General features: G+C 38.3%; 1 pseudogene; it reads left to right on the top strand.

The window, feature by feature from the left end:
- The first annotated feature begins 9,587 nt into the window (after positions 1-9,587).
- LOC127214960 (small ubiquitin-related modifier 2-like) lies at positions 9,588-10,057 on the top strand (annotated as a pseudogene).
- Positions 10,058-20,457: the final 10,400 nt, after the last annotated feature.

The raw sequence follows: 20,457 nt of genomic DNA, 5'->3' as shown, positions 1-20,457 counted from the left end.
AGTGACCCAAAATACTCTACCAGGGAACTCTTACACCTGATAAACACCTTCAGCAAACTAGCAGGATAAAAGACAAACCAAAAAAAAAAATCAGTAGTCCTACTTTATTCAGACAACAAAGGGGCTGAGAAAGAAATCAGAGAAACATCACCCTTTACAATAGCCTCAAACACCATATCTTGGGGTAACACTTAACCAAACAAGTGAAAGACCTATATAATAAAAACTTTGTGTCTTTAAAGAAAGAAATTAAAGAAGATACCAGAAAATGGAAAGACCTCCCATGCCCTTGGATAGGTAGGATAAACATAGTAAAAAGGGCAATCTCAACAAAAGCAATCTACAGATTGAATGCAATCCTCGTTGAAATCCCAGCACAATTCTTCACTGACCTTGAAATGATAATAATCAACTTGATGTGGAAAAACAAAAGATGCAGGATAGCCAAAACAACCCTGTACAATAAAGGAACTTTAGGAGGCATCACCATCTCAGACTTCAAGTAATACTATAGAACTATAGTACTAAAAACAGCCTGGTATTGGCACAAAAATAGACAGGTAGACCAATGGACTTGAATTGAAAATCCCGATATTAACCCACACACCTTCGAACACTTTCTTTTTGACAAAACAGCTAAAAGTATACAATGTGGGGGAGGAAAGCATCTTCAACAAAAGGTGTTGGCATAACTGAATGATGGTGGGACCATGTCTATTTCCATGTACAAAACTGAGGTCCAAATGGATCAATGACCTCAACATAAATCCAGCCACTCTGAACCTCTTAACAGGGAAAGTGGGAGGTACCCTTGAAAAAATTGGTACAGGAGACCCCTTCCTGAACACAACTCCATTAGCACAGACACTAAGATCGACAATTAATAAATAGGACCTCCTCAAACTGAGACGCTTCTGTAAGGCAAAGGGCACGGCTGTCAAGACCAAACATCAGCCCACAGACTGGGAAAAGACCTTCACCAATCCTACATCTGACAGAGGGCTGATCTCCAAAATATACAAAGAACTCAAGGAACTAGTCAACAAAACACCAAATAACCCTATTTAAAAATGGGGTATAGAACTGAATAGAGAACTCTCAATAGAGGAAATCAAAAAGGCTGAAAGACACTTAAGGAAGTGCTCAACATCCTTACATATCAGGGAAATGCAAATCAAAACAACTTTGAGATACCATCTTACTCCTGCTAGAATGGCTAAAATTAGAAACACCAATGACAACTTACGCTGGAGAGGATATAGAGCAAGGGAAACACTCCTCCACTGCTGGTGGGAGTGCAAACTTGTACATCCATTTTGGAGATCAGTATGGCGGTTCCTCAGGAAAATGGGAATTAGTTTACCACAGGATCCAGCAATCTCCCTCTTAGGCATATACCCAAATTATCCACATCCATGCAACAAAGACATATGTTCAACTATGTTCATAGCAGCATTATTTGTAATAGCAAGAACCTGGAAGCAACCTAGATGCTCCTTAACTGAAGAATGAATAAAGAAGATGTGGCACATTTACACAATGAAATACTATTCTGAGGAAAAAAATCAATGGAATCTTGAAATTCACAGGCAAGTGGATGGAACTTGAAGAAACCATCCTGAATGAGGTAACTCAGTCACAAAAAGAGGAACACGGTATTACTTGCTTATGTATGGATTTTAGACATAGAGCAAAGATCACCAGCCTATAATTCACACCACCAGAGAAACTAGGATACAAGGAGGAATATAAGAGATTCATATAAGGTCCCTCACAGAAGGGGAAAGGGACAAGATCTCCACAGCATATGGGAAGTGAGGGGGCCAGTGAGGGGATAGGGAACTAGGAGAAAGAACAGGGGAGGAGAGGAAAGCACGAGGGACTAGGAAGATTGAGTTAGGGGAGGAATAGACAAGAGAAAAGAGGTGTGTGTGTGTGTGTGTGAGAGAGAGAGAGAGAGAGAGAGAGAGAGAGAGAGAGAGAGAGAGAGAGAGAGACCATAAAGGAGGGAGCCATTATAGGATTGAAGAGAAAACTGATCCTAGAGAAATGTCCAGAGACCTATAAGACTGACCCCAACTAACAATTTGAGCAACAGTGGAAAGGCTACCATAAATGTTCTTCCCTGATAATGGGATAGACAACTAACTTATCCACCATCATGGAGCCCTAATCTAATAGCTGATGGAAGCAGAAGCAAACACCCACAACTAAACATTGAGTTGAACTGGAATCCAGATACAGAGAGGGAGGACAAGACTAGGCTACAGGAACACATAGAGACAACTGACCTGAACAAGGAGGAGCTAATGGGCCCCCAGACTGATAGCTGGGAAACCAGCATGGGACTGACTCAGACCTGATGAACTTGGGTCTCAGCTAGAAAGCCACAGCAGTCAAAGGGCCCTCAGACAGTGGTACCAGGATGTATTCCTGGTGCACAAAAAGACTTTGGGTGCACATCCCCCATGGAGGGAAACTCCCTTAACCTAGAGACAGGAAAGAAGGCCTAGTCCCTACTCCAAGTGACTTGACAGATTTAGATGACTCCTCCTGGAAGGCATCACCCTTCATGTGCAGTGTGGGTGGTTGGGAGGGTAGGGTGGTCAGGGGCATAAGAGGGTGGGAAAGAGGGAAAGAGGGAGGGAGGGTGAGGGAACTGTGATCAATATGTAAAATAAAAATAAAAACTAAATCATAAATAAAAAGAAAAAGTAATATACCTAAAGGAATAAATTTCCCAGACAGATGTTTAGTTAGTCATGTCATCATTTTTGAGATGTCTGGATGTCTGGAGCCAACAAACATATTCTTTAGAAACTTCATTCTGACATCTTTGGAAAGTGATGCTTAGTTAGTTGTGTGTGCAAGCTTTTCCTATCATACTATAAATTATTAATTTCAAAGTACAAGATTGTATCCCATACTGAAACCATATTTATAGGCAACATAAAATACCTGAAAACCCCTTTTAAATATTGAAAAGTATTCTTATGAAATATTCTTTGCATATCTGATGTGACTTGTGATGACAAGTGTGAGTCATCTGATTGCAAGAATATGTGTTTCCCATGACAAGTATTCTTTCTCCGGAAAAGCATCTAGATAATATCAGCACTTCTATGAACACAAACCTTTCTTCTCATTTCCCAACAACTGTCACCCTTGCAGCTGAGAACTGCACCATGCAGCAGAGACTAAATGCCTCCTATTTCTTTCTGTTGGGTTTCAAAGAATCAGCTGGTTTCCATTTTGTGCTCCAGTTTCTGAGAAGCAGATTTAATTCTCTGTCACATTGGGAAATGTTTCAAATCTAGCCTTCTATTTAAAATGATTGCAAGTTCACATTTATTTTTTATACCTCCATATTCAATTGAAAATAAATGCACCCTTGAGAATAAATCCATGGATTTGGAAAACATTTCATGCCAAGATTTAGGAAATTAAAGTTCTAATAAGCCATGTTTTCTTTATTCTGTTTTAATAATGATTATTTTCTATATTTGTCTTTTAGCAGTTCCATGTAACTGTTGGAAAATTCTGCTTTCTTAGTAAAAACTGCTTGACTAAAGACAAACTCATGTCACATCCTATTATTTTATGGAAAAAGCCAGTACACATTTTCCTGGAGGAATAAAAAAGCAGAAAAATGTATGATTTTTTTTTTTCTAATTTTACTTTCTGATATTCCCTCCACAAGACTGATTGCTCAAGTCTCTGAACTGCCCTGCGACATACCACAGTGTGCCAGTAGAGGGTAGCATTTGGGCTATAGAGCTGAAAACCAGAACAGCTGATGCTGCCATATTCCCACCACCTAGAATCACATCCTTGGTACCTTTAGCCAAGAAATATTCCAACAGGTGTTATAGCTGATTATATGCATAGGAAGGAGTCTCTTTACATTGTACCCGTTGTAATTTATAAAATAGATGCAGCTCATCTTCAATAAATATTAACTAAAAAGAGATGTTAAACTAAAAGTTGTAATGTAGAACACAAAGTATAATACTCTGACAGCACTATATGATTGAAGAATCTAGAGATAAATAGACACAGTTTAGACTCATGTGACTGATGAAACTAAATTCATATGTATTATGACAAAGTAAATATCTGAGATTTGTGGAATGTGTGTAGTGTATGAAAAGCAATACATAGATAAATACAACTGGAAAACATGCTTCCTCCTTCCTAATATTAGACCTCTGTTTCACTTTTGCAAGCTTGCCTATAAAAACTATCAAACGGAATACTTAAGATTTCCCCTGAAAGATAAGTTGGCAAATAAGGACTTATAATCTTTCAGCTCCCCAGATATCTCCACATTTCTCATCCCCCGAGCAATGGATCAGCAGAAGAATTTGGCATCTGTCACTTGTCAGCTGTAAACCCACAGATTGTCAGGGAACTAATTTCTTCAACAATGAACTGAGAGTTGTGACATTTACTTCTCATCTATGACAATTAAAGTAGGTTATAATTATAGAAATAGATGCCAAGAATGGTACTTAATATAAATTCCACAACTTCCAACCTCTTTCCAATACCATGAGACTGCAATATTGGCAAATATCATAATCTCAGGTAGAATTTTGAAAACAAGGGCATCATAGTCTGTAAAGCAGTGTTTAAAGCCTCTGTCTGTACTCTCACCCTTCCCAAAAGAACCCACAGGATGATGTGATTGATACGTAAATTGGCTTTCATCTTCCAATGCTTAGTATGAGCACTGCATTAGGAGTCAGAAGATACAGATAAAGGCACAGACTTTGCCTTACTACATCAATGGCACAGAAGAAGTGATAAACATGTCATCAGTCCCATGCTATGATTAAAGTTGATATGTAGTGTTGTTGGACTAAAGGTGGGTTGAATTTGTGAGCTAAAATAATCAGTGATGTCAGGATGATTATTTTGTCTACATGAACAATGACTACAATAGAGTTTGGGCCTATCAAGATGAAACAAGAAGATTAAGACAAGAGGAATACAAGGAGCTTATTTTTGAATCTGTTAATTTTGAGATGCTTATTAGGTCCTCTTACAGGAATGTCTAGTTGGGTATAAAAGTCTAGAGATTAGAGAAAGGTCAGGACATTATATATACATATATATACATATATATGTATATATATGTGTGTGTGTGTGTGTGTTATGTGTGTGTGTGTATATATATGTATGTATGTATGTATGTATGTATGTATGTAAAGATGTAAAGGCCAATGGAAATGCCAGAGATGGCTCAGAGAATGAAAGCACATGCTTCCAAGTCAGACAACTCGATCTTATTAGCAGGATCTATGCGGTAGAAGGAGAGAGGCAACTCTCATGGGTTGTCCTCTCACCTCCAACTGAGCACTATGGTAATTATACCCACATCCATACACTCACTCCCATACATATACAAAAAAATAATTGAAAATATTAAAAATTAAACCAAGAGAAAAAATGTGACAACTGGGTAGATTTTTCTTAAACAAATATTTAAGAACAGCTTTGATTGCACCATTTTAGAAGAATCATTAAAATTGTGGTAATTATTTTCCTTACTTATAAATAATGTTAGAAACAATATAATTTGTTTATAACGTGCACACAAAAAAGCAGAAATTAACTACATTTTTCAAAATCAAGACCGGAAACAGAACACACAAAAAAATTCTGCAACGGACTTTCACCAAAATGTACATCCAGGTACCTCCCAACCCCTCTGAGTACCTACCAAACATTCTTCCCAGTTGCATGGCACAAACGTAACTGTCAATTAATGAGACAGGTAAAGAAGCATACTAAAGTCTTTTTTGTTGTTGCTGTTGTTTTTCTTCGTTTGTTTTAAGTTTTAGTTCCTAAGGAGTCACAATGATGCATTTAAGACAGAAGAGTTTTGACAAAAAAAAAAAAAAAGATATTATAGTACACAGTTGAACTTTCAGCTTAACACTGTGAATACAACTTCCTAATAACATGGAATTAAATAATTTTTTAATTAACAAATAAAACATTTTCCAATTTATATGATGCACACCATTATGGTTCCCAACTATTACACTAATCACATACACACCTTAGCCTGTCTCTTCAGCAGCCAAGCTGCACACCTGGTTACAAATGGAAACAATTTGAGGGATAGAGACTCCCAACTCTATCTCCATTGCTGGGCTCCAAACCATGCTAAAGCATTCTAGCCTTGGTTTGAGAAAATAATTTCTCATTGAGCCAGCTAAATATTCATTCATTTAATTATTAATGACTTTCTCTTTAAGTTCATTTTTTGGCCACTTCAAAAGCCTTCAACAACCATAAAATCTAATAAAGAAGTATTGTTTCTAAGGAGTTGAAATGTAAACTAAAAGAACTGTGTGCCTCTTGGTAGCTTACCACAAAATACCTCAGAGAGTTGACATTCAATAAACCCTTGGTAAGAAAGGGTTTTAAACTTTCTTCTTTTGATTATGTCATGCCATGGCTTACACTGTATTCCTTTTAAATGTATGTTCTCTCTAGTTGACATCCTCTCACCAATTTATTCTCTTTACTACTTAAATAACTTCTTAGTAAATGTAGTTACACGGCGGTGATAGATGTCATGGACTTAGAAATCTGAGAAGGGAGAAAGGGTTTCAATAAAGGAGTGTGGGGAAGCTAATAGAGCACATGAGATTGCAGGTAGAATATAGGGGACAGATGGGTGCAAGCAGAGAGCAGGGACAGAGAGATGGGAAGGGAAGCACCAGAGGTGGGTCAACCAAAGCAAAATGTATATGGAAATGCTTTAAGTAAGGCAGGAGCACCACATAAGGCAGGGACACTGTAAACTTAAGGCCAGCCTAAGCTACAGAACAAGACCCCCACCTAAAAATTAAATAAGTTAATAAACTAAGTAGTGTGGATCACTTCATTAATGTTATCTAGATTTTAAAATCACACCGTTACCTCAGTTGGTGTGCAGAAATTATTTGTCAAAACTCAATACATGTTCTCAAGAGACTGGAACCAGTCCTCACCTCAAAGCCAAATGTGTAGCCTACAGCTAGTGCTTTCTCAGGCATCAGCTACCAGGTGACCCATTCTCTTCACTTATGTGCCACACTGTACTCATGGCATGAGTCATAGTAACACTCACAAAGTAGAGATTTTGTTTTTGTTTTTGTTTTTTCGAGACAGGTTTTCTCTGTCCAGAATCTAGCTCTTGTAGACCAGTCTTGTCTTAAACTCATGGAGATCCTCCTGCCTCTGCCTCCTAACAAAGTAGAGATTTAAAAAAATTCAAATCTGAATGCAAGACATGAGACTGTACTGGTTGGAGAAGGAATGATCTTTTATATATAGAACCCCTATATCATTCTTTTTTATTTATTTTTAGAAACAATTATACTTTACATATCAATCCCAGTTCCCTCTCCCTCTCATCCTCCCATGCCCCCGACCCCCATCCCACCAACCCTCCATCCAATCACCAAGGAAGGTGAGGCCTTCATGGGGGATCATCAAAGTTTGTCACATGGTTTGGGGTTAGGCCTAGGCTCTCCCCCTTGTATCTGGGTGGAGAGAGTATCCTCCTTGGGGAATGGGCTCCCAAAGCCTTTGTGCACTAGGAATAAACACTGGTTTTGCTGTCAGAGGTCCCCTAGACTGCCCAGGCCTCCTAACTGGCACCTACATGCAGAGGGCTTGGTTTGGTCCAATGCTAGTTCCCCAGCTTTATGACTGGGATCCATGTGCTCTCACTTGGTCAGGTCTGCTGTTTCTGTGGGTTTCTCCAGTATGGTCTTAACGCCTTTGCTCATCATTCCTCCCTCTCTACAACTGGATTCCAGGAGTATGGCTCAGTGCTTAGCTGTGGGTGTCTGTTCCTGCTTCTGCTTACATTAGCTACTGGATGAAGGCTCTGGGGTGGCATATAAGGTAGTTAACAATGTCATTATAAGGGAAGGGCATTTAGGTAGCCTCTCCACTATTGCTTAGATTGTTAGTTGGGGTCATCCTTGTAGATCTCTGGACATTTCCCTAGTGTCAGATTTCTCTTTAAACCTATAATGGCTCCCTCTATTAAGATATCTCTTTTCTTGCTCTCCTCTATTCTTCCTAGACCCAGTCTTTCTGAGAATCCAGTAAAATCGCAGCATAACAACATCAACTTAAAAATTCAGGCATTTCTAGACAGTGACAAGGTGAAGGTTGAAAGGGAAATTAGAAGACCATCACCTATAGTTGTTAGATAAAACTTTAAACAACTAAATTTAACAGTTTATTTAATCAAAAAGGAAAGGAAAGGAAAAGAAAAGAAAAGAAAAGGATTCATGACTCAGCACTCAGAAACAGAAGTTTTGAAAACCCCATCCAACATTAGGAACAGCAAACTTCTATAGGTTAGACAGGTAAGTAAAGTAGAGATATCATGTGACTGGCTATAGTTACCAGTCTACCCTCCTGGAGCATGGTATGAAAACGTATTTGTCTTACTTGACATGCTGTAGAGTCAGTTGTCTGCTATTAACTGAATTATAACTGCTTATAGCTGGTGATAGTTGTCATAGAATAATATTTTAGGATTTGTTACATTTGTTTATGCTGTGGAACATTTGTTTTAATAATGCAAAGATGTGTTGCATTCTTCTACATTGCATTTGTTTAGCTCTCTGAAGCTATGTTGCTTTGCCTATCAAAAATACCAGATTGGCACAATAAAAAAATTGAATGGCCAATAGCAAAGCTAGAGAAAGGGTAAGAGGGCCTGGCAGGCAGAAAGGATAAATATGAGAAATCTTGGGAGAAAGAGATCAGGAGCAAGAAAAAGAGGCAGACAGGAGGACATTGGGGGTCAGCCACCCAACTACACAGTAAGCAAAGAAGTAAAGAAAGGTGCAAAGAAATAGAGAAAGATGAAGTCCTAGAGGCAAAACATAAATGAGATAATTTAAGTTAAGGAAAGCTAGCTAGAAACAAGTGAAGGCTGGGCATTCATGAGAAATAATGTGCCTCTGTATGATTTCTTTGGGAGCTGAGTGGCAGGCCCCCAAAGATCAAAGAGTCAAGAATGGAAAACAACCACCAACAGATGGTCAGTTGCCACTTATACTATATTGCTGATTTGTATGTGAAGCAATCCCCCATAGATTCAGGCATTTTATACGTGGTTCTCAGTGGCACTGTTAGAGAGGTCATGGAGGGGTGTGGCCTTAGTGGACAAGGTGTGTCACTGAGAACAGGCTTTGAGAAGTGAAAGTACTGACCCTCTTCCAGGTCCCTCTCTACTTTGTGCTTACAGTTTTAACATAGGATTTCTCAGCTTCATGCTACATACCTCTATTCTGCATGATGAACCATAAGCCAAAACAAACTTTATCTTCAAAGTTGCATTTACTCATGGTGTTTTATTACAACAAAAGAAAAGTAATGAATACATGAAAATATAAAGGCTTAAAATTGTGGACATATAAGTAAAGTTGCAGTTCCTTATAGAGGAACTCATAATAGACAGCCTCATTCATATTAATATTTTACTGCTATTGCAATATAATATTCAACACTGTAAAAAAATCTTCTTTTGTGAAGCGGCAGCTCAGGAGACCACTGCACTCGCCATGGCCGAAGAGAAACCCAAGGAAGGAGTCAAGACCGAGAACAATGATCATATATTAATTTGAAGGTGGCGGGGCAGAATGGTTCTGTGGTGCAGTTTAAGATTAAGAGGCATACACCACTTAGTAAATTAATGAAAGCCTATTGTGAACGACAGGGATTGTCAATGAGGCTGATCAGATTCCGGTTTGATGGACAACCAATCAATGAAACAGACACACCTGCACAGTTGGGAATGGAGGATGAAGATACGATTGATGTGTTCCAGCAGCAAACAGGAGGTGTCTACTAAAAAGGGAATCTGCTACTTTACTCCAGAATTTGTTATAGACCAAGAATACATTCGCAATTAGAAAGCCGCAATTTGGTTCCGCCACATCCTGACTACTACAGTATAGTTTTCTCTATTCTTTCATTTCCCTGTCCCCATTTCTTTATTGTACATAAAGTAACTGGTGTATGTGCACAAGCATATTGCACTTTTTTTTTTCTTTTTTAAACTAAATGGCCAATGTTGTGTTTTGATTGACATCAGATGGAGATGGTCTGGGGTATGGGGGGGGAGTACTGCTTCTGTGAAAATATCCCCCTTTCTCCATAGTGGCATGCTCACTCAGCTCTTATCTTTATATTCTGGTAAGTTATTTTGCTCTCAGTGTTTTAACAAAATAACCCAACAACAAAATCCTTGCATACCTTGTTCGATTGGAGAATTTTAATGTTTTTCATTTATCATTGTAAAACCAAGGACAATTTTTATAACTTTCTTGTACATAGCTGTTACATGTACGGCAATCTGTCTTTAAGTAGGGGTAAATTACTCTTGAACAAAATGATCCTAGATAGTATTCCCTTCAAGTCAAGCATCTTGTTGTTTAAATAAACTTCTTGTTTAAAATCAGCTGTTCTCTTTATTCTGAGGAATATTACATAGGAAATGTTTAACACCAAAAAATATTAATTAATTAATTAATAAACATAAGTAAGAAATCCAAAATTTTTTTATACTGAAAACTATAAAACTGATTAAGGAAATCAAAGAATGCACAAATGGAAAAGCACTTTGCACTGATATATTGGAAGAAATAGTATTAAAACTTTCATATTATAATTTTAATGTGGATATGGCTAAATGCCTGAGGACAACTTAAAGGAAAGGAAGATGGATCTTGGCCAGTGGTTTCAGATGATTCAGTCCAGAGTCTTTAGTTCCATTGATTCTGAGTCTATCATAACAAAGAACACCAGAGAGGCAGGGGCATGTGTCAAAAGCTATTTAAAAAGGGACTAGAGACTAAGTATAAACATAAAACACAAGCATCTGGTGACCTATTTCCTTCAACTTGGCTCCACCTCCTAAAATTCATATTATTTCCCAAATTAACCACAGCTAGGGAATATACGATCCTGTCTTTTTTTGGGGGGTGGGGGGCTGGTATTTCATATGCAACCTAATAGTACTCAGAACAATCTGTGGTTTCACTGCAACCCTGGATACCATCACAATGACATTTTTTTTTGTGGGAATAGACAATATTGTCCAATATATGGAACCACAAAGGGCCATAAATACCCAAACCAACTTTGAGGGGAAAAGAGACCACAAAATATATTATAAACCTATTGTAACCAAAATAGAATGTTGCTTTCATATAGATAAGCAGGTTGATGAAGCAGAAAAATAGACCTGAAATAAATATGATCATAAACAGTCAAGTGCTCTTTGCAAGTGTGCTAGGAATATGCAGTTGGGGAAAGGAGAGTCTTTTCAGTAAATGACACTGGGAATACAGGTATCTACATGCAGAAGAATGAAACCTATACAGCACATGAACATCAACTCAAAGTGAATTAAAGCCAACCACACTGGCCGTGAATTCCGAGGAAAAAGCATGGATGTCAAGCTCTGTGATGCTGCTTTAGAGAATGATTTCATGAATATGACACTGGAAGCATATGTGACTAAAACAAGAAGGAGGCAGGTGAGAGGACATCAAACCAAAGGACTTCTGCCGAGCAAAGGAAAAATGATTATAAAAGAAAAGGACGCAAGTGGCTGCAATGAAAAGATTTTTTTCTTCCTCTCATCAAGTACTTTAAGGGAGGGCTCGCTGCCAGTGTAGACTCCTTCACCAGCTGCTCCATCTATAGAGCCATTGATACCTTTAGAAATATCTGTTGGCGTGAGCAGAGTAAATGAACTCTGACTATAGCAATGATGAATAAAATTGACTGCAAACCTACTAGATGCCACTTTGTATTTAAAATGTTGATATTTCTTTACTGCTGTTTAAAATTATTAGACACAGGCAAGCACATCTTTGGCTATTTTATAAAGCATTTACTCATGTCTTCTGGAAAAGTTGTTATCATCAAATCAATAGTAAGTTTCTTGGAGTTATACACCGGAGTTGCCCTGATACCTTCAAGGCTGTCACCATTTAGATAGTACAATATTTCAGATAGTGCTTAGAAGGCTAGTTTTTTTTTTCCAAATTATATCTATTTGGAAATAGGAAATGCTCTCAAGTCTTAAAATGAACTTTTAAGAAGATTTCAATACTCATTAAGTATTCAGTCAGTATAATGTGGTAATGATACTTACAGACCCTTTCTATGTTCTATGCATTTCACAGCCCATGAAGTCACTACTATTCTCCACATCACAACCAGTAGCATGGTACTCAATGTACTGCCAACTTAAGGCCTGAATGAGCATCAGTGCAAGCATATTTTTTCTTCTACTTCTAAACTAGAGGCTGACAACATGAAATAAATACATAAAAATTTAAAGTGTAAGTAGTGACCTTGGCCTTATTTCAAAATGACAGAAGAAAAGATAATTCCTTTTCTGCATAGTAAATCATCCAAGACCATGTGAACTGGAAAGTTCAGTCCTGAGTTTTGAATTAAATATTCAGCAGAAGCTCCAATTACATGGAGTTAGAGTATGGATAAGGCTTAACTTATATTGGATTATGTGACATTGACATACTAATAAAGAATAAATAAAATGATGCCATGCTACATGAGTATAAAGTGTGGTGATGTGAGTAAATGACACTGACACTTTCACTTTCAATTTCAACAGTAACAGATAATGAATTTCTAGCTTTTTCTTGCTATTATAAGATAGATTGCTTATTTTCAATTACAATCTTAAATTCCGACAGTCATAAAATGTAACTGCAATAAACAAATCATCTGTGCTTCTTTTAAAACTTTACATATTCTCATTCTACAACTCTTAGGAAACACATTTCAAAGAATAAAAATGAAAATAGTCCCATGTCTTACATTAGTAGATCTGACTTTTGTCTAATATTGTTCCATTTTCTTCTTTTAAAATGTAACAATTTTCTACTTTTTTGTTTGCTTGTTTGTTTTTCTTTTGTTTTTTAACACAGTGAAAACTCTTTAACTTTCACCCAGTTAAAAAGTATTGTTACTAAGTATCTTATTAACTAAATATTCTGCATTATAAGAGTCATCCATCTCTTCCTTTCTTGCTCTGAGGGGGTAGATAGGATTTTTCCTATCTCTTCTTCCCTTTCTTTGTCTCCTTCCTCTCTCTTCTCTCTACCCACTCCCTTTCCTTTTTCCAAATAAAACTTCCACTTTGAAATAAAAAAGAATCATCCCAGCCTGGTATGGTGGATCCCATGTAACCCTGACACAGGAGAAGGTAGACTCAGAATAGAGGCTTGAAAGCCTGTCTACACAGACACATAGATAATTCTGTGCTGAAATTTCCTTCTTATAGTTAGTGTACTGTGTTGCTTTCTGCTGCTGTAATAAAATATTTTGACCAAAAGCAACTGGGGGAGGGATTGGTTTATTTCACTTTACTGATGATAGTCCTTTATAGAGGGACACCAAAGCAGGAACTCAAGGCAGGAACTTAAAGCAGAAACCATGGAGGAAAGCAGCTTACTGGCTTGCTCCCAGCCATATTCAACTGTTTTCCTTATGGCCCTGACCTACCTGTCTACAGATGGTACTACACAAGTGGGATGGACCTTCCAAACCTATTATCAGTCAAGAAAATGTTCTATAGCCATACCCACAGGACAACTGATGAAGGCAATTCTTAGGTCGCTCTTCCCAGGTGTGTCAGGGGCACAATCAAGATTAGTCATCACATGTAGTAATATAAAATTTTAGTAATTTAAACCATTCTGGTGGCAGATGATCTGCTATGTGTTTTATTGACGAGTGTATATGTTTTATGTTTCAAAGATAATATTAGTGAAGACAATAAAATTAATAATAGGATTAGACCTTGAGTTTGGCAAAGAATGGGTGAAGGTAGAAGGAATGGGGAAAGGTGAGGACAGACTGCTATACATATGCATTTGGACATGGATGTGATAAATTGGTGTCACTCTGATACTGCTGTATTTTTAGGAACAGACATGTTACCTGCTATTTATCTGGATTTCCTTAGTATTTAGTCCACCCCTGTGTGTATACACTGGCTGTCTCTCGCTGCTGCCTCTGCTTTAATCATGTTGACAGTGACTACTTATGTAACATCTCTGTGACTTCTAAGAATGAATAAAATCTAGCTGTGAAAGGGTATTAGAGAAATAATCTCATATGACCACTGAGTAGACTGTCATAAAGTCTTTCCTCATTCTTCCTACTATACATGGAATTACAGTATTTTAAGATCACCTCAAGGTTACCCTTCTTCAGAGGAAGACCACAAATCCAGAATCAAAGAAACTTGCTTACAAGACAACTAAGTAATGGACCAAGATTAATATGCTAGATAACAACCAGGCTATTCATCTTTCTTCTGTCTGCACTGTGTCTAAGACTGGCTGGTCTGGGGTTGTTCATTGGCAGGGCTTCCTGTCAGCAGCTCAGGTCTTTTCCTAGAGATGCAGTGTCCCCAGGGCAAAGAAGACACTTTCACATCACTGGAGTGTGTCTTCTGTGGAGGAGTCTTCCAAAGGTTTTTGCTTCAGATCATACTGCTTTCTTTGTGGCCAAATTTGGTAACACGGAGCACAGTGCAGCATGTCCTATTATCCTAGACTTGTGGATATTCAAAATTTAAGATCTTAAAAAGAAGTATTCCTTTTGGAGAGAATGCCCTCCAGGCTGAAGGAGGCAGTCAGCGGTGGCACCGGGGACCTTTTAAGATTACATTGAAGACCATTAATCACCACCATTGCTATCAGAGTATAAGGATTAAACAGAAAATCTACACAAACTTTGAGGCAAGGTGAGACAGCAGCGACCTGAACATACTGCCACATTTACATTATAGTAGCTATGGTATCATTTCCCAATAAAGTCAAACTGACAGCCTGTTCTGAGACAGGCATCAGAAGTGGGTCAGTGGCTGCAAAAAATGGAAGAGTGTTCTTTTACTCTGGCTGGTTGTCCTGCAAGCTGTAAACTTTCTCTTCTCATCACTCTGCTGGCATGAAGAACAAAGCCAACAGCAGCAAGAGTGTTACTGGGAGCTCTGTCAGGGGCTCCCTTTCATTTGCAGATGCATATACACATAGGCTTGGTATTGGACATATATATATATATATATATATATATATATATATATATATATATATGTTCTTGGAAACAGAGGGCCTAATCAGAGATTGTACAGAGGCCGGGGGTAATGTCCTCCAAGAGTCACAGCACATACCATGTTAACAGAACCTAATAGAAGATGGACATACAGTCAGACTGAGACAAATGCACAGAGTTTATGAAATAGAAACCAGCTAGGTTGGGTAACCCCTGCATCCCAATCCTCTCCCTTGTATCTCAAACTCCAGGGAGTAAGAATCTGATAAAGAAAAAGGAAAACAACACACACCACTATTTTCACTTGCCAAGTTCTGTAAAACCCAATCCTTCTCTGATTAACCAGTTTGAACTGTTCATGAAGGTAGACAGAATGCTGGAAAGAAAGAGACATTTAATTTAATAAGCACTGATGTTTTGACTGTTTGTATTTCATTGCATATTTCTTCCAGCAAGGGAAAAATTAATAAAAGTCTAAAACTTAGACTCCAAAGCCTATATAGGAAAAAAAAAATTCAAGCCTGAGTTCCCAAAAAAGGCAGCCCAACATATAAAGCTAAACAAAGAACTGGGTACAGAGGCCTGGGATCAGATAACAACCCTCAGCTGTGTCAACATTTCTCTGTCCTAAAGAAGATCAGGTAGTTGTCAATTCGTAGTTGTAAAAGCCCTCGCCTAGGAGATAATTAACAAACTTAACTCCTCCACTCTTCCTGCTTAGTTGCGTTCTGCCTAAACATACATTTTTTTTTTGTTTCATCCTATGTAACCATAAAAACTTTATAATATCAAGACATCCAGTCTTTTGAACTTCCCCCTTTAAAAACACCCTCAGACAAAAAGTGGCACTTCACTTGTTCTTGAATGAGTGGGGTCCTTGCTGTATCTCGATTCAATAAAGAAACCTTTGTTCTTGCATTCAGTGAGTTGTCTCCTCTATAGCGATCTTTTTGGGAGTCCTTGATCTGGGCATAACATGTGAAATATGTTGAATTTAATTTACTGTATAATCATTTTAAAGGAAGTGGTTAGATTAAATTGAGCTCTCCATACAGCAGGATAAAAGTGAGAAATTCATAGACAAAACTAAGAGCAAATAAAATAATCTTGAGACAACGTGAGTAACTCTTATGGCTAAAATGAAAGATCTATAAAGAAATGAACATGGTTTGCAACAGAGTTTAACACCAACAGGTCATTCATACAGGATAGCATTTTTTTTTCTATGGAACATATTTTCCCAAACTGAATTAGAAATACATGGGTTCACTGGCCTCATGTAAATAGTATGAAGTATTGTTATGAGATGAGGTCTTTTCTGTAGTGGCCCTCTGTGTGCCATTCTCATCCTTACAACTTTATGTGCCCTGGATATCTCATAAAAAAAAAAAAATGCTCGCATCAATACGCAACCACAGACTCTTCTCACTATCACTGAAATTGGAATTTTGCTTGGTGATTCTTAGTCTCAGACCCCATCTTTTGGTTCCTATCATTTCCCAGTAACGTCATCAAAGTATAAATCCATCATCAGATAAGTCTGCTGATGAAGTTACTGCCCTTGTGATGCAGTAACTTCCCCAATGTTCTATCAATGGATACTGAAATCTTTATCGCAAGCCTTTGGAGGATGTTTCCTACTCAAGTACAGCATTTACTCTGGAATTCTGCCATTTTGGCTCTTTGGCATTTCTCAAGGTGTCTCCTTTTTGACCCCTGATGATGTTTCTTTGGGTTTTTATGATTGATGTCATCCCTGATTTCAAACTGATATGAGTGTTGCTCTTCTTTCCTGACAATGTACCTACCCTGTGTGAGCCTTTATCTTAGTACTCCTTTTGTTTTGTTTTGTTTTTTTATCCTTGACTGTATTATTGAGAACCTCTTTACATAGATCAGTATTTGACATCTTCCTAACCCAGGTTCCTTGCATAAGAAGATAAAATGTTATTGAGTATTAAATATTAACAACTTTCAGGTATAGTATAAAGAGCCCTTACAGCATGCCTGACATTGTACTAAGAACTTTCCATGTGTTATTCATTTAAACTTTACCATATTCCAGTAGGTAGCTGTTCCTGTGACTTTCATTGGAGGAGGGAGACCATGGGATTTCAGGATTAAGTATTTGGCTTCTGTTCATGTGTATGGCAAAGGCCAGAGTTCCATGGCTTAAGTGCTACCTGCTGATTTGCATATTAACTTGTGGAAATGGCTGGGCTCTAAGGTCATGTCTCAGTATCCTGAAGTCCAAACAAAAACTGTCTAAAAAATGAATGATCTATGACTACTTTATTTTTGAGATGCTGAGCTGTTTATCACTGGGGGAGGGCAGGCTTAGTCTTGTGCTATTTAGTTGTACTCAGGTTGATCAGCACTCAGGATGCTGGGTTCCATCATCCTTTTCTGAAATACTATGTTTAAATGCTAAATTCCTACTCAGAGCGAAAGAAATAAACAGTAGAGAAATAAATGGCTAGGATGGAAAGCTTTGGAGTTAATTTGACCTCTGCCTCAACAGAGTCCCAATGGAAAATAGTAAGCCAAGCAGCAAATGATAGTCCTCTTAGCATCTGAAAGCAGTTAAAAGAAGAATGAAGCAAACACAAGTGAAAGCCCCCACAGGAGATATGCAGCCATAACAAAGAACTGTCTTCAAACCTAGCCCAGAGGCTTCAGAAGTCCTGAGCTTCATCCCAGGAAGGGCTGACTCGATATATGCAAAAGCACAACACTTCATAGGTTCCTCTGTAAGGACTTTGGAGCTTCCTTGTAATTACATTTTAAGATTTTGTTTAAAATCTCTGTAATACAGATAAAAACCAAGTTTGCTAAAAATATTTTACCAACATGTACAGTGACTTTTACAGTCTGTAAATTAAAATGCATAGACACCGTTCAATTATTTATTAAATAAAATCACAGTCCGGAAAGAACAATGACTATGTAAAATGCTAAGTACACCGTCAACAACATCAAGACTCTCTTACACTAAGTAGATGATGCTTATGTTTCCAAAGGAACCCCCTTTAAAAGGCCTTAAATACATTTTCTGTTAGAACACATTTGAGTAGCAGGAGGTGTTCTTTTGTTACAGTTATAGAAATAAAGCTGGAGAAGGGGATCCCAAGGTAAGGGACCACGTGGGAGAACATAGCAGGTTCCATAGCAGGTGAGGGTGACCAAGGCAGAGGGAATAACACACCAGGCAGACAGTGCTTGAGTGAGGGGTTTATTTAGAAAGGGGAGTGAGGGGGAAGTGAAGAGATACAGAGACACCAGGAACAGAAAAGAAGAGAGGAGAGAGAGGGGGTGTGAGGAGAAGAGCAAGAGCAAAAGAGCAGAGAAAGCAAAAGAGAGCACTAAGTGGGCAGGGGTCTGACTTTTAAAGGGATCCTTTACACCTGCCTGCAGACTCATAGACAAGGGCTGACCAGAGTACTGTTTTGAGTGCTTTCTGCCAGGTGACAGAGCAGGCCAGTGTAATGCCTGAGGAATGAGCAGTTTTCAGAATTCATTTTTCTGAGGAATAACGAAGAGATAAAGTTGAACGCCCAAAGACTTTGTATGTCTGAAACCACATAATGTGATGGACAGCCTCCAGGAATACTACCTATGGTAGGTGTGGAACAGAGGCTCTCACTGGCTCATTGCTTACCTTTCAGGTCTCTGTGACTAAATACTTACCAGAATCAGCCTAACAGAGGAGTTTTTGCTCTGTTTCATAGTTTCAGAGGGACTTCAGTCAATCACTATGGGAAAAGCATGATTGAATGCCTCATTCTGTAGAGGCACGGCATGGTAAGCAAGTAGTAGAAGATACCAATTTGGCAATGATCCATCAAGCAAAGAGACCATACCAGAACCTAGGACAAGTACAATGCTAAAGGCCATGATGCTCAAAGTTGAAGCCTGTGGGGAACAAATAAGATTCACAAAACTAACATGGACTCAATTGAAATGTTTGAATCCCACAATTTTAAGGGACCATAGTACTGATTAATGATTAACACATTTCATAATTTATACACGCACGCTGATGACACTATCCTCACTATCAAGACATAGCCATTATTCCCCAAATTGCCATGGAAACCTTTATGTCCCTCCTGCTGCTTCTTACTACCGCTGCCCCAACCAAATGCTGCTCTGTTTGTAGTTGCCATGGATTCACTTGCATTTTTCTTTCTCTTTTTTATTGTCTGAGAGTTTCATACATGAATATGATCCATTTTGATCAAATTCACATGTTTTATTTTTCCTCCAACTCATTCCTTATCCTCTGTTTACTTTTCCATTTCAACTTCCATGTGGCTCTTATTTTTAAACTCACCACTTGTTTTAAGACCATCTACTAGAGCAAGGATAGATAGCCTCTGGGAGGCCATGTACCTGAGGAAAACTGATTTTCCCTTCCCTCTTGCTATGAAACTTTATGAACCTCTCCCTAAGCACACTGGGATTTGGGCAGTGGGTAGGGTGGGCTAGATCTTATGCAGATCTTGTGCATGCAATCATGGTTGCTGTAAATTCAGTATGCAACAGCCCTTACACTGCAGACACTACCTCTGGCTCTTATAAATCTTTCTGCCCCCTCTTTTACAATAATCCCTGACCCTCTGAGGGAGGGTGTGTTATAGATGTCCCATTTGTGGCTGAGCATGTCACAGTCTCTTGTTCTCTGCACATTGGTGGGTTGCACCACAACTTCTTTAATCAGTCGTAAACACTATGAAATGTAAGAGAAAGCGGATGGATCACAGGAACCTCTGCCTTAAACCTGACTCATCCATCCTGGACAATACAAGAGCATTTGGAGCCTAAATCTTCCAGGATGTGTTTTAGGACTACATACTGTGTGACTTAAACAACACAAATACATAATTTCACACTGAATTGAGGTTGGAAGTCTGAAAAACATTCATCAGTGGGGACTGGGTTCTGACAGGGATTTTTGTTTGTACCCCTGGCTATCCTAGAATTGGCTATGTTAATCAGGCTGGTTCTTGAGTTCACAGCTGCATGTCTGCTTGTGTGCTACCACACTTGGCACAAAGACTTTTTAAATCCTTTTTTGGCAAATGTTAAACAACATGTTTTCTGTGGATTTCCTGGTTTCACTATCTACTTTTGTTTTGTTAAACTTGGTTTTTAATACCGTAAAAACTATAACAAGTCATAAAATCTCCATAGCATCTGGAAAACAGTTCTAGGCTACAATAAATAGTGAAGTCTAAAGTATATGAGTCACAGCATTCTCTGACTCTTCAATATTCAAGAAACCTTACCACAGAGTTTGAAATTACAGCTGCAGAAGTCAGATCTTGTACT

This window comes from Phodopus roborovskii, unplaced genomic scaffold, assembly GCF_943737965.1.
Source record: "Phodopus roborovskii unplaced genomic scaffold, PHOROB, whole genome shotgun sequence".
Classification (NCBI taxonomy): Eukaryota; Metazoa; Chordata; class Mammalia; order Rodentia; family Cricetidae; genus Phodopus; species Phodopus roborovskii.
Note: the sequence above shows the minus strand (reverse complement) of the source record. Positions and strands in the feature narration are given on the sequence as shown.